This window comes from Ochotona princeps, chromosome 8 (genome assembly GCF_030435755.1).
Source record: "Ochotona princeps isolate mOchPri1 chromosome 8, mOchPri1.hap1, whole genome shotgun sequence".
Classification (NCBI taxonomy): domain Eukaryota; kingdom Metazoa; phylum Chordata; class Mammalia; order Lagomorpha; family Ochotonidae; genus Ochotona; species Ochotona princeps.
In genome coordinates, this window is record NC_080839.1 from 56,076,174 (window position 1) to 56,091,278 (window position 15,105).

A 15,105-nucleotide genomic window follows, 5' to 3' on the forward strand; every position below is an offset into this window, starting at 1 on the left:
TTCCATTGTCATGGCCATGACACTTATGTACATTTATTCCTGGAAGAAGTACTCTAGTGGTGATGTGGATAATAATTGACAGTACTTCTCTAGTATTTCTGTTTGTCTGCCTCTAGAATTCTGCAGTGTACAGGCAAATTTCCTTTAAAAAAAAAACTGTGCTCAATTTGCCTGATTGTTGTACAGATATCCTATAGTATTTTAAAACAGCTTCATTTTTATTTAATCTTTGTGCTTTGATTAACAAGCAGGCTTGAACTCCTTTGTCCAATCAGATGAATTGACCTAGATGTGAGCTACGAGGTGAATGTGTGTATTTCTGTGCAAATTGAGTATCCCACATTGTGTTTAGTAAATTTCTTTTGATTCTTCACAAAGGGAAGAACAGGTTGTTGCTAACCTAACACTGTAGAAGAATACTGGAAAATCTAGTCAGGTACCCCTTCTTAATATATTTATAATGGACCACCACAAAGCTATTGTTCTGCCAGTTACTGCTTTAATTACTCTTCAAGGTCTGTAGTGCCTACCTATGTCACTGAAATTCTGAAAACCAAGACATTCATTCACTGTTGATTTTTATACCTCATGGTTGAAAATTTTCTGTTAGTGAGTGGAAAATAACCATGAATATGCAAAATGCATATAATGGAACTGTTGAAAGTTCCTTAGAAAGCCAGTGCTGTATCATTAGAGACTGTACACAGAATAATTCTTCTCCACTCGTACTGTATGAACTCAGCCTAGAAATGAACCAAAGCTGTCTTCCAACCAGATGGTAGCATATACGTTTGTCTGACTTTTCCCCAACCTATTGAGCATTCACAAAGCAAACAAATTCAAGATTCAGATAGTCACTGAAATACTTTCATAATGCTTGATTTGTAAATACTTTGGATAAAATGTTTTAAAATAGTATGAAAATCAGCAGAAAGTATGGGTCCCTGCCTTATTTTCATATGCTATGGATACATCTCTGGGAGCTTGCAGCACCCTCCTCCTCTGTCACATGGAGCTCATTTGCAACTCAAACCATAGACAAATGTTTAACATAACTGATGTAGTGACCTTCAGTATTTTTCTATTGAACAAATTTAGCAATTTTTTGCCATTAAACAAATAATTAGTTATGCAAAGTCATTAGCTTTTATAGTCATTTTATTTACAACTAAAAGGGGGAAATTGAGCTGCACCACTGATAATGAACTTTGTGAAATTTTTTGTTTATCTGACTTTCATTCCTTCAGTATTCTTGCTATAAATTTCTTTTGAAGATAATGATGAAGATTTATTTGAAAATGTCTAAAATGTATGTATATTTTATAAATATATATTATATATATTATAGGAATATATATAATATATACTCTATATATATAAAACCATAGGTGCATTTTACTGTTTTGTATTTTCATTTTTGGAGGTGGTATACACAGCAGAAAATGATGAGTATGATGAGTGTTGTGCTCTTTGCTTTTGCAGTATAATATATAGTTCTCAATGTTTAAATTACTGTATATACTATATCCATTATAGGCTAGCATGCTTGTTTTAAGGACTGTCATTCTAGTTTATTAAAATCTGAATGTAAGAAAACCTGGCTATTCAAATGTGAATTGAAAAATATTCCATTCTCAGTACTGAGCTATTTTCATTGATCATTCAGGCTTTTTAACAATACAAATATCAACAAGAAGGCAATAGCTAGAAAATGAGAGGTGCCTTTATTTAAGGGGAAAAAAAAGCGAACAACAAAAAACAAATGCAGCCTTACAGTGAGGATGAAGACTGAGTTTGTGTGTGGAGGTGGGAGGGGAAAGGGAGAATGAGAGGGAGAGAGAGTGTGTGTGTGTGTGTGTGTGTGTGTACACGCACACATGTGTGCCAATCTGAAGGTCTTGGTTTGTGACCATCAGTGTCCTTTTAATGTATCTGCCCCATCTCTAGGACTTCAGGGGATATTTCGTGCACTGTCTTTGTGCTCCTTTGAGCACCATATACACCTTCTAAGAACTTTGAATGTGAATTCCCAAAAATTTCAGTAGAAAGAGAGAGAGAAAAAAAAGCTATTCATTAATATCAGGTTCAGGTAAAAGGAGAACTTACTGGTTTACCAAACTTGGGATCTCATTAATGTTGGCTAAGTGGATGTAATTTTTTGAAGTCTCACATTTTTAGTACCTCATATATTTCCCCCTTTCACAAGAACATGTCATAAAAATTTTATGTGATGTGATGAGGATTCAACCAGTAAAAATTATTTTTAGATACCTGAACTCGTTAAAATTCCACCTAAGAATTTTTCTGAGGATTTCAATGGCATCTCTCATATCTACCTCTTTGTCATTGCTACCGTTTTTACTGAGGAAATCTTCCTGACTTCTGAAGTGATGGTGGGATGCAACTGAAAAACTGATGTTGGTGCTTTCCTAAAGCTTCATCCTTTGAATTCTGTTGTGTGAAGTGTTGCAAGCCGGACCGAAAGACTTAAAATTTATTTTAGTTTTCTTCTGAAAGAATTGTTTAAAAATTACCTTCAGTATTGTTAATCTCTGGTTGGTTGGTGTCTATGTGATGTTTTTCAACCAAGAGTCAAATTCTGTTGAATACACATGGGAAAAGAGTTCTAACTATAATTTTGTTCAGCTTACTTTGTTTAAAGCTATGACAAGATTCTTAAGTACATAGTCATTTTATTTACTCAGAAGTTTCCCTTATTACTATATTACCTGTTTATATAATTGCAGTATTTTTTAAATGTTTGACACTGGGATTCACATTTTACAAAAGTAGTAGCTGACAGAAATATTTATTTTTGTGAAATGTTTCAATTCCTAAAGTCCATTTTAGGGAAGTTCCAGGAAACAATTATGTCTGTGTTAAAAAAAAAAAAAAAAAAAAAAGATAGTCATTTTGATAAACAGATGATCTGAATCATCTTACTTTTGCCATGTAAAGCTTTGTAATTGACGTTATCCCTCTTCCGGGCTGGGTCTCCATGTCAATGTAAGGGGCACGGGGTTGATAAAATGTTTAGCAGTCTTCACATTATTTGCTTTTTCAGTTCAAAAAATTCAAGTAGCAGAGATTCTCCTAAATCTCACTCACTCACTCCAGCAGTATTCCTGAAGTAGTGCTTAGGGGATAGAATTCTCTGGATCTTGGCCATCAAGCTTTGGATTTAATTTAACTGGGACCACATGCCTGTCATCCCTCGGATGCAAATTGGAAAGTTCATTTAATTTAGATAAACTCTAATGTCTGCCTGCCTTTTTAACAGGCTGTTGAACCAGTGAGTGCCTTGTTAATGTAGAATGTCCCTCCCCCTTTGTGTGTTACCTCTCTTGAAAATGTCTCAGAGAAAGGCATTTAATTGGTTATGGAGAGCTGTGAATTTGGTATTGTCAGGGACCAGAATGTCTGGTCTACTGAGTACCTTCCTGCCTATTTTCTCCTCATTGTTTGGCTGAGGCTTGCCTGTGGTGAGAAAAAGAAACCACAACCAACCTTTTCCACACCTTTTATCCAGTCCAGATTAAAAGATGTCCCTTATCTTCATCCCAGCTCTAGATCTAATGCTTGTTTTTAGGTGGAACCACTTGTTTATAATACTGAAATCAACTGCTAATTTTATGTCTTCTCAACTTGAGTTTACTGGAGCTGACCTTAGGGTATCATCAGTTTGGATTTCTAAACAACCTTTTCTTTCCACGCCCTGGCCCCTGTCTGGTGAGCCCTGGGCCAAATTGTTTGATCTTCAGGTATTTAAAATTTTAGTGATATCAATTAATGTAAATTAGCCCAAATGCTATTATTTGTGGTGCAAGAAAGTTTTTTTTTTTTTTTTTTGGAGGGGGGGTTAAATTCAAGGTTTGGATAAGCTATTTAAGATATCCATTTTCGGTGGCTCTAAATGTATTTGTTTCTAAATAAAGTGTGCAAATATAGATGATGTGCTATAGATGTCTCATGAATTGGAATATTTGTCAAATTTGGAATCTAGTAGCAACTTTGTACCAAATTCAGATAAAACACTCAAATACCATTTGATCTGGGGCTGGGGGCTTGTAGAAGGGTACAGAAAAGTTGATATTAGACAAAGTAGGTATGAGTCCAAAATAAGCAAAAACTCTTAATTATTGATTGTGAGGAAGATGGAGAAGTTTATCGTTAGAGAATTTGAACCTTTGGAAAGCCAGCAAAAATTTAAAACCGAAAAATTCAATCAGTGATTCTTCCAGGGTCACTTGGTGTGTTTGTTAACAAATAAGTTTCATGTTTTTTAAGAGTTCAATTAAATAAGTTGCAGCAACATCTCTAAACAATGTGTTTTTATTGTTTCTTTGCTTGGCTAGTTAATGACAGTCATAAGCCTTCCACACCTCTGCCCATTTGTGCCATCATTGAGGTCTTTACCTATGCAGAGCTCAGAATTTCTTTGTTCCTTTCTGGAACCACAATACTGTGTTGAATCTAAAAGTACTCCTTGATGTCTCTGCAACTGTGCACTCTGAAGTTCTGAGTGTTGGTGGACCGGTGTCTTTTATAATACACATTCTTCAGTACTGTTAGAAACATCTCTTACTGGGTTTTAACAACAACTAAGACCTGGCTTGCTGGGATAACTTTGGAGTAATCTAACATAGGAAGTCACAAGGGCTCTGTAAGTTATTTATGGGTTTGTGATTCTCAGGTCTTGGCCTATGGTCAAAGTAGTAACCTGATCTACAGTGGGTTTCTTGATGTTTTGAGGAGTCCCAGCATTGTCTTGGCACTTAAGGGAATGCCAGACTTCTAGGCATAGGGTATAAACAAACAAAAACAGTGTAACCATAATACATTCTTTAATTTGTAACTTCTCAGTTGCTGTGACCAGGATAACTCCAAAAATTGGGATCCGCAGGTTTTTTTGAAACAAAATTTGTAACTTCTTACATTTCCTGTACTTTCAAAGCTGAATTGGGAATCCATCAAACAGAGAAAGACCAACCCTACACACTCCCAAGTTCATCTTTATTCACTAAAGGTAATGGTGACTTTAGTCAGACTGAAACAACCTGATTATTTTGTGTGAGCAAATTCTGCAATGCCCTATTAATGGACAGTGGCTGCTTTATAGAGAATTCTTATGTGCCTGGTGATTTAGCTCAAATTTACTTTAGCAAGACTGGTCTAGATGCTAATTTGACATTGACTCTTCCATTACTTCTTTAGAGAATTAACACAATGATGTTGAGATTCTACACTATAGCATCACCCAGATGGAACTTGGTGTGCTAAGATTATTGTTGTCAATTTATGTACTACAGTTATGACTTCATGCATATGCCTATGTAACAACTTCCCAATGTGTAACCTCAAACTGAAGGGTGTTTTTTTGTTTGTTTGTTTTAATTATGTGAGCTTAATCCAAGGAAGCAGAGTGGTGGGTGAACATGTCATCCGCAAATAAGGATTTCCAAATGGAAAGCGTTCTTTAAGAAAAAGAAAAGGGACCAGCATTATAGCGTAGTGGATAAAGCCACCACCTTTGATGCCAACATCCCATCTTGTTTTTAGTCTTGATTACTCCTTTTCTGATCCAACTCCTTGCCAATGCACCTTGGAAAGCAGTGGAGGGTGGCCCGAGTAATTGGGCCCCTGCACCCATGTTGGAGGCCCAAAAGAAGCTCCTGACTTCCAGCTTCGGCTTGGCCCAGCCCTGGCCATTGCAACCATTTGGGGAGTGAACCAGCAATTGAACAGTCTCTCTCTCTCTCTCTCTCTCTCTCTCTCTCTCTCTCTCTCTCTCTCTGTCTTTAAAATGAATCTTTCTAAAAGAGAAGGAAGTACATGGAAAGCAAAACTTGACATTGATGTAAAATTAATCATAATATCAGGCCTGGCAGGATGGCCTAGTAACGAAATTCTCGTCTTGCAGCTGCCAGGTTCCCATATGGGCTTCAGTTTGTGTTCCAACTGCTCTGCTTTGCATCCAGCTCCCTGCCTGTGGCCTGGGAAAGCAGGAGAGGATGTTCCAAAGCCCTGGGACTCTTCACCCAACTAGGAGACCCAGAAGAAGCTCCTGGCTCCTGGCTTTGGATCAGCTCAGCACTGGTCGTTGAGGCTGCTTAGGGAATGAACCAGCAGAGGGAAGATCTTTCTGTTTCTCTTTTTAAATCTGCCTTTCTAATTAAAAAAAAAAATCTTAAACAGATTAATCATGGCATATAGAAACAAGCAGCTTACTCTGTGTCCTGGAATGTTAGAGTTTGCTGCCTCCCAGCTACTCATTTCACTTATGAAAGTTAGATGAAAATAATCTTATTAATTAGCAAGATTATTCTTAGAGGAAAACTAATTTATCAGAAAAAGCCTGTTTAGAGTACTGGATTAGTCAGGTGAGGGCTTGGAGGCAACAAGTACTGTTTCTAGGTGGACCTGTGCTGCTACATCTTCATTTCTCCTTTAGATGAACTTGAAAGATTATCACTTCTGACCTCAAACACTGAATGGTTTAAATTCTGTACTTGTTTGTCCTTGATCCCTAACATAAGAGAGCTCCCATCCTCTTGCTCACTCTTCACATGGGTGCAACACCCAGGCCTGGGGCCAGACTGAAATCAGCATCCATATGGAATGCCAGCATTGCAGGCACCGACTTCCCTGTCTTCCCTGTTGCACCGTAACACTGGCTCCTAAATTAGATAATTTTAGGGAGACAGCAAAAGTATCCTAGTACCTGCTGGCAAAATGTCAGGTGGCACATTTTAGGAAACCGAGTTTAGGCATGTTGTGTTATGTACTTATGTCAGAATGAACAACAGGCATGTTAGACATCTTCTGAAATGACCAAGTGATAACTTCATCCATTTTTTTTCATTTTCATAGGGTGAGAATGTTTTTGATTAGCCTTTTGAAATCATTTTTAAGTGTATGCACATCTTTTTTTATAAGCTATATATTTTAAAGTGTTCTATTTTAGAGTGGTCTCACTCAGTATATTTTAGAAAAAACTCAGTGGTATATGTCCTTGACATTTGTAACTAACACTGTCCCGTAGCCTCATTCGCCATCCCCCGCTCCCCACACTACCCAGCCCAGTACTTAACTGCTGTGTAAAAATATGTAAGTGTTAAATGCATCAGTATTTTATTGACTGGAAAACCTATATTGCTGTGCAGAGCTTCCAGAGAAATGTGGAGACTTGTGCGTTTGATGTGTGCTAAAATAAACGGAGCATTAAGCTACAGCAGGTGGGAGTGGACTGCATGAATAAAATTAATAGCAGTGTCCTCTCAGAGCATAAATGGTTAAGGTTAGGTTCTGCCAGTTACTCTTCAAACAGGTTTTGAAAGTATGTCGCTGCAGCTAAAACAAAATTCACTAAATTCATTTAAGTGAGATCTTTTTAAACGAAATGCTCTCTGTTCCATTTCTTTGTATATCTCACAATCAGAAGGAGTCAGGCTTCCACCAAACTCTAAAACACTCAGACTTTCTTCTGTTCTTCTTAGTCAGTTTTTACATAAGCAAGACAATATGCTCCTGTATTACTTGAGGTTACTTGAGAATACACTTACTGACTTTTTGGTTTTTAATGTGTTTTTTTTTTTTTTAATCTGAGAGTCAAGAAAGAGGGAGAACTCCCATCTGCATTTCACACCCCCCCCAGGTGCCCACAGCCTACATCCCCTGCCCTGATGTAGGACCTGGTACGCAGTTTGGTATTCCTGTGTGGGTGCAGGATGTGAGTCCCTGAACTGTCACAACTGCAATGGCCGCAAGCTGGAGAGGAAATAACCTCCAATGATAGGCTTATTATACACACTGTCTTTCAAAATAATCTGTTTTTGTTTTGAAGGGTTGGAGTAAACAGTGACAAGTTGTCTCTGAATATCATGATTTTCCCCATTACTGAGCACATTAAGTACTGCTAATATGTCACTTAGCTGAGTGCTCCACTCCTCCCCCTCTGTGCTCACACTTCAGTCTGCCTCCATTGGAACTGAGCAAAACGCATGGTGACAGAAATGTGTAAACTCTATTAGCTGTCCCTTCTTTCTCTGTTCCTAACTCCTTGCCTCAGACGGGCAACCCACAGGCCTCTGATGCATCCCACAGAGGTCCTGCTTATGAATGGCTCTTCGTTCTCCCAGTGGAAGATTCCACTGGGAAGTTGTGTTTGGAAGTGAAGGCAGGGTCGAGATCTCTCAGGATGTGCTCCGGGTTTTATTTGAGCAGTTTAATTGCTTCTTGAGCAAAATAGTCAAATCAGAACCCCCATTTATACTTACACCGAATGGCTTAAATCGTTAGAACAATCAGAAATATGAAAGTATGAAATAGCTGAGTGTCAATGTTGAATCTATATAGTATATAAAAACTGTTGCCTGTCTTTGAAATTTATTGATTAAAAGTAGGGCTCTGTTAAGATGATTCAGCACAGAGGAAAGATCAAGGATTTGACCTGGACATGAACACTTGGAGTCTAAGAAACTTTAGACCATATTGCCTCTTTTTTTGTCAGTTTCTCACCTATAAAATAGGTCTCCTTAATTTGGTCGATTTCAGGTAATGAGTGTAACACATGGTGAACTATCAGGCCGTAGTATGTATCCAACAAAAAGCTGAACTCCCCGGATCTATGTATTTTTGTTATGCAATTCTTTTACTCCCATTAGTCTCTAGAATATCAATCTTTTAATGAGATAAATTTATTCACTTGAAAGGCAGTTACAGCAAGATCTTCTATCCATCCATTGTTTTCCTTCCCAAATGGCTGCAACATCTGGTTACGGGCCAAGCTGAAGCCAGGAGCCACTAAAATACGCATCAGAAAAAGCCATCAAAAAGAATATCACTTTCCTGAGTCTTCTAGTCCCTACTATGTGGCAGACAATTTTAAGCGTTGGGATCAGCAGTGAACAAAAAAGCCTTCACTTACTGCTGCAGCTCATATTCCAGTTAGGGGAAACACTAAATAGAACTGTGGAATATTGTTGATGAGTGATGTATGAGCAATTATTGCATGCCAATTTTTTATACTGATAATGCAACTTGTATTTCCTAGTTTCATGTGTATTAGTGCCTTAAATCTATAGATCTGCTAAGTTTCATAGTACACACATAAATACAATCATATGATCTTACATAAAGATATTTTGGAGAGCCAGTTTACTCTCTGAATCTCACTTTTCCTCTCCAGGACTTCATGATGGGCATCCTAAGACTATAGCTTTCATTCCATTCTTTTTAATGGCTGTGTAATACTCCAGATTGATGACATACCATGATTTATTAAATCTCTCTGATACTGATGAGTTTATTTTGTTACCAGATTTTTGCTATCACAATAAATATTCCTGTGTGTACAAGTGTTTGTGACTATGATGGTCTTTACTTCTATGGGATAGATTTCTGTTGAAGGAAGGATGAAATAATTTATATTTCTAACAGTGAATGCATGAAAACACTTTGTCTTTTATAGCCAATGAATAATTGCAGAATCATAAATGAAATAGTGTGTATAGTGATTTCCCAGTGTTTGCATTTCCATTTTGCTGACAACTATAATGACTTCTGTAAATTATTTTTATGGGTCATTTGGATTATACTAGGAAATGAGTTATCAGTAATTTTTAAAAAAATATTTGAAGGGTAGAGTGACAGAGAAAGAGACATTGTCCATCCAGTGGCTCACTGTCCATATAGCTGTGGCATCCAGTTCCAGGCCAATATGAAGAGCCAGGGGCCAGTAACTCCATGTGGATCTCCACATAGGTGGCAGAGGCCCAAGTATTTGGATCATCCGCTGCTGCCTGCCCAAGGCATATTACAGGAAGCTGAATTGGAAGCCAGATCAAAAGCCAAGCAGCAGGAATATGAACTGGCACTTCAGTGTGAGACGCTGCGGTTGCAAACTGGCCTAACTCCGTGCACCACAGTGCCAGCCTTTACCTGTCAGTTTATATTGTTACGTAAGAAATTGGTACAAATTTAGTATTCTTTTTATAAATCTCATGGTTCTGTAGATTAGAGTTCCAAGAAAACTTGGACCCTCTTTTCAGGGCACAGTAACACTGAAAGGAAGGTGCCAGTGTGGGGTCTTAACAGAAAGCTCTGAAGAAAAATTCACTTGCAAGTTCCTAAAGTCTTTAGGATGAAGATCCACAATCGACGTTTGTCAGACCTCTAAAGGTTGGTCTCTGGGCCTGGCACATGGTCCTATCCATATTCTAAGGCAGTCACGGTGTATTAAATCCCTCTTATACATTGACTCTTCTTGGTCTTTTGCTACCGACCCGACAAGATTGCTTTTGAAGAACTCTGGTGATTAGGTAAGGCCAATCCAAATAATCTCTGTACATTAAAATCAATTTGTCAATATCAATTACATCTGCAGTTCCTTTCTCCCTGTAATGTGATGTCATGTGGGTAAAGTTCATGGGGACTCTGGGAATTCTGCCTACTACATGTAGTTCACTTTTATCCTTAATTTTGTCTACTATGTTTCTCTTTAACTAGTTTGCAAGTGCCTTTTAATGTAATATATACTGACCCTTTTTTGGTTAAAATTTCCTCCAGTTCTTGCAAGTTGTTGATTAATCACATTATGAAGTACTTTTTCCATGTAAAATTTAGCCATTAGACTTCATTCTTAGGTGAATTGAATATTTGCTTTAATCACATTTATAAATGTTTAAAATTTTCATTTTTCATGATATTGTTCCATTGGCTCAGGAATTTCCCCTTCCGCCCTTCACATCCTCATATTTTTTTCATTTTATTCACATTTTACCCTTACTCCTGCTGCAATTGAACAATTTGGTTCTTTTTATTGCAGGTATTTTTCTCCAAATCTGTCATGTTTCTGTTGACCATGTCTGCGTTTTTATGGTTTGTAGATAATACTATAAATTTTTTTAACTACATGATTAAGATAATGTACCTCTGGGTGACCTAGAATGGTTTTATATATATATATAATTTTTTATTTTCTACATTGAAATCTACTTCATTTGTAATTTTTAATATATATTTAGAATGCAAACAACATATCTAGCTTTATTTTCTTCCAAGTGGTTTGTCAATCTAGCACCCTATGTTTAAAAAAATGATCTTTTCTCAATTAGCTATAATACCAGTAAGAACTATTTCAAGTTCTCACATATACTCATATTTTCTCTGTGTGCTATTCTTTTTCATTTATGGTTCTCTTCCAATGGAACTATCATAGATATAATTGCAGTGACTTTATTACATGTTTGAATATAATGGTTTTCTAAAATGGTTAAATAGAGTTTTTTTCTTCCCCATCCTATATTGCTCTTTTTACTGCCTTTCTTAGCTGTTCTCTGGTTTTTGAAGTTTTTGATATTTCAATTCAGTTTTATTCAATTAGGGCTTGAAAATGCTTTTAACTTACATATTAATTTAAGGAAGTTTGATGTATGATATTGTGCTTCCATCTAAATATAGTATCATTTTCTGTTCATTCAGTTATTAATATCTTCAGTAAAGTTTGGTTTCCTTATTTAAGCACTGTGCCTTTAGCTCTATTTTGACTTGTTTAACTTTGAGGACTTTATTGTGAATGAACCTTTTCTGTTTGTGAATGAGCTTTGATCCCCATTTGCATCATTTTAAATGTTACTTAGTTTGACAGGCAGAAAGACAGACAGAAAGAAGAAACTCCTATATCTTGAATTATTTTCCAGATGCCTGTACTGGGCAGCGCTGGACCAGGGCTGGAGCTGCAACACAGGAATTCACATGGCTGACAGGTACCCAAGAACCTGAGCCAATGTCTGCCAGGGTCTACATTAGCAGGAAGTTGGAGTCAGGCGCCAGGGTGAGAATCAAAACCAGGAAGTAGAATATGAGAGATGGGCATCATAACCAGTAGACCAAATATCTGCCCTACCCATGTTGATATCTAAGGAATGATTACAAATGAAGAGAAAGCATATTGTTTGTATATATTATATACAAAAAATTATTTACATACTAAGTCTTTTTGTTCTGTTAGTTTGTTACTAGAGTCTCTTAACTGGAAATTACAATATATTATTGAGTAATAATGGTAATAGCTGTATCATTGTCTTACTTAGAATGGTTTTGGCATTTTGTTATTTAGAGCATTTGCTTTGGCATTTGGTAAATAATAATTATTTTACTTAAATAGGTACTTCTGTGTTGTACTGAGAAATTATATTAAGATTAATAACCGAATTATATCAAATCCTTTCTCAGCATCTTTTTAGAATTTATCTAATTGTTTTTACTTAAAAGGAAAATAGAGAGGGAGAAACAGAGGGAGAGAGAGAAGGTTTCCACCAGCTGGTCCACTTCCCAAATGGCCAACAACAGCTGGAACCGAGCTGGTTTGAAGCCAAGAGCTTCTTCCTGGGTCTTCCACATAGATGCAGAGGTTCAAGCTCTTGGGCTGCCCCCTGCTGCCTTCCCAGGTCATAAGTCAGGAGCTCAATTAGAAGTGGAGCAGCTGAGGACTTGAATTGCAGGCCTTAACAGGTCACCATGTTGAGCCCTTCTTGGAATCTTTTAATCTGATCGTGTGTTGCTTTCCTTTAAGTGCTAAACACATGAAAATACCCTTGCCTCCTTGGAATGATGCCACCCTCTTACAATGTGTTGTTATATTCTTACAAATCTGTTGGCAGTTGTTAATCTTTTATTAACAGTGTATATTTGGTATTCAAAAGTGAGATTTACAGGCCCAGTGCAATAGCCTAGTGGCTAAATCCTCACCTTGCATCCATTGGGATCCCATAAGGGTGCCGGTTCGTATCCTGGCTGCTCTACTTCCCATCCAGCTTCCTGCCTATGGCCTGGGAAAGCAGTGGAGGAAGGGAGATGCATGAGTAACCAGAGGATTCATTCACTGCTGGTGAGAATATAAATTGATTCAAATACATTGGAAAACTGGCAGAATCTACTAAAGCTGAAAATACTCATACAATGGGATCTAGTCATTCAGCCCCTAGTTATATCCCCAATAAAATGCTTATTTCCCTGAAAGATGTGTTTTGTAACAGCACCATTAGTGATAATGTCAAACAAGAAACTGCCCAGAAGTCCACCAAATATAGTAGAATTGTTGTAGGATTTTTGAACCTGAATACGGCAGCAACTTCAATTCTTGTCTCGCAGGAAAGAAGAATTTTCGTGTGGACAGAGTTTAGTTTTGAAGCAAGATTTGTTAGAAAAGTTGAGAAAGGGGACTCCCGTCCTAGTGATGGGAGGGGGCTCTGAGATAGAAAGGACCCTTACCTCCTGCCATAGTGGCAGGAGGAGAAGTGGAGGAAAAAGAGACCCTAGTCCTCTGTCATAGTAGCAGGAGGAAAAGCAAGAGAGAAAAACCTATATTAATGGTGGGGGAAGCACCTTTTTTTTTTTTTTATAAAGATTTATTTATTTTTATTACGAAGTCAGATATACAGAGGAGGAGAGACAGGAAAATCTTCCATCTGATGACTCACTCCCCAAGTGAGCGCAATGGCTGGTGCTGTGCTGATCCGAAGCCAGGAGCCAGGAACTTCCTCCAGGTCTCCCACATGGGTGCAGGGTCCCAAGGCTTTGGGCCGTTCTCGACTGCTTTCCCAGGCCACAAGCGGGGAGCTGGATGCAAAGTGGAGCTGTCGGGATTAGAACCGGCGCCCATATGGGATCCCGGCATGTTCAAGGCGAGGACTTTAACCACTAGGCCACGGCGCTAGGCCCTTCACTTTTTTTTGTTGTTGTTGCTAATTTGATTCAGTTGTTATTGATTCTGTTATTTAGAAGTTTATAAAATTTGAGGTTTTATTACAAATTTATTTTCTTATGATTTTTTAAACCTATTTTCTGTCTTAGGTGAAGCAAACTTTTAACAGTTGTTTTAGCTTTTTTGGAAAAAATATTGACACATAATTTTATTATATTTACATAAGTAATTTTTCTGAGGCATAGTTAGTTTTGAACTTGATATTTTCACAGATGCGCGATGCTGACACAAGGTAACCTCCCTGAGTCTCCATTTTTCATTTATGAAACAGTGCTTAGTAGTGTCATTGTAGGACTTAAAATTGGACTAGCCAATGTGAAGGCAGCCAAGAGAGTGCCAGGAACATGAAAGGCCAGTGAACCTAGGAAAGGCCAGATTCTTCATTTCCTTTCCTCTAACCCAGCTTCTTGCAAACTTAGCGCAGTTTTTAACAGTGTCCAACCCACAGAGAGAAACTTCACTGTGAAGAATTCTGGACTTGGTAACCAAAAGCAACACATTACAAAACTCTCTTGGTTTAGAAACATTCATAATCTGAAGTTTGTTTAGAAACTTCCTTAGAAAAAGACTCAGAACCAATTTTCTCCATCCTTAATATTGTCCAGAAAAGGAAGAGATATGTTAAGAGGATGTACAGGCAATGCCATATTCAGGAAGAAAAACTAAAACAGCTCCCTTTTCATTCCCCAGATGGGCTCTATCAACATGCCCCCTCGCTCTCAAACCTTTGGAACTGACAAATAACAGCTGGAAGAAATGGCACTGCCCCTGTCCCTCTGTGGTGACTGGCGGAGAGCTGACCCCTCCCATCACTTCACAGGGGCCTGAGACTCTTTCTTCACATGTTTCATTAAGTTGTCACTTGAAGAAACTTCATCCATTAAGGGAAGATCTAGATGCCATCCTACCCAAGGGTGTGTAAGGGCAGCACCCAATGTGCTGAAGGCAGTGCCCTTGCAAACATTCATAGACCTGAAGAGAGAATTCTTCTTTGTGTAATATTTAATAAGATGAAGACCACAAGCACTAGTGCAGATCAAACACATTAGGAGTGGGATAGAATGTGGCCGTGTTGTGAACATGTGTTATCAGACCATTCCAGAACCTCCTGGGAGAGACTTGTGGTATGGAGAGCTATCTACGGCGCTTGAGAAACAGCTGTTGTCGAGTGGTCAAGGCCCACTTGCCACTCTACCCTAGATTTGATAGGTTAAGTACACTGTGGACCCGAATGGATTCAGTTTATTACTTACAAGGTCAGCCGAAGCTGAATCAGTCTGGTGCCAGTCTCCTTGTCCTGCAGGACACCAGAACCAAAGGGCCAGATTAGACACATCATA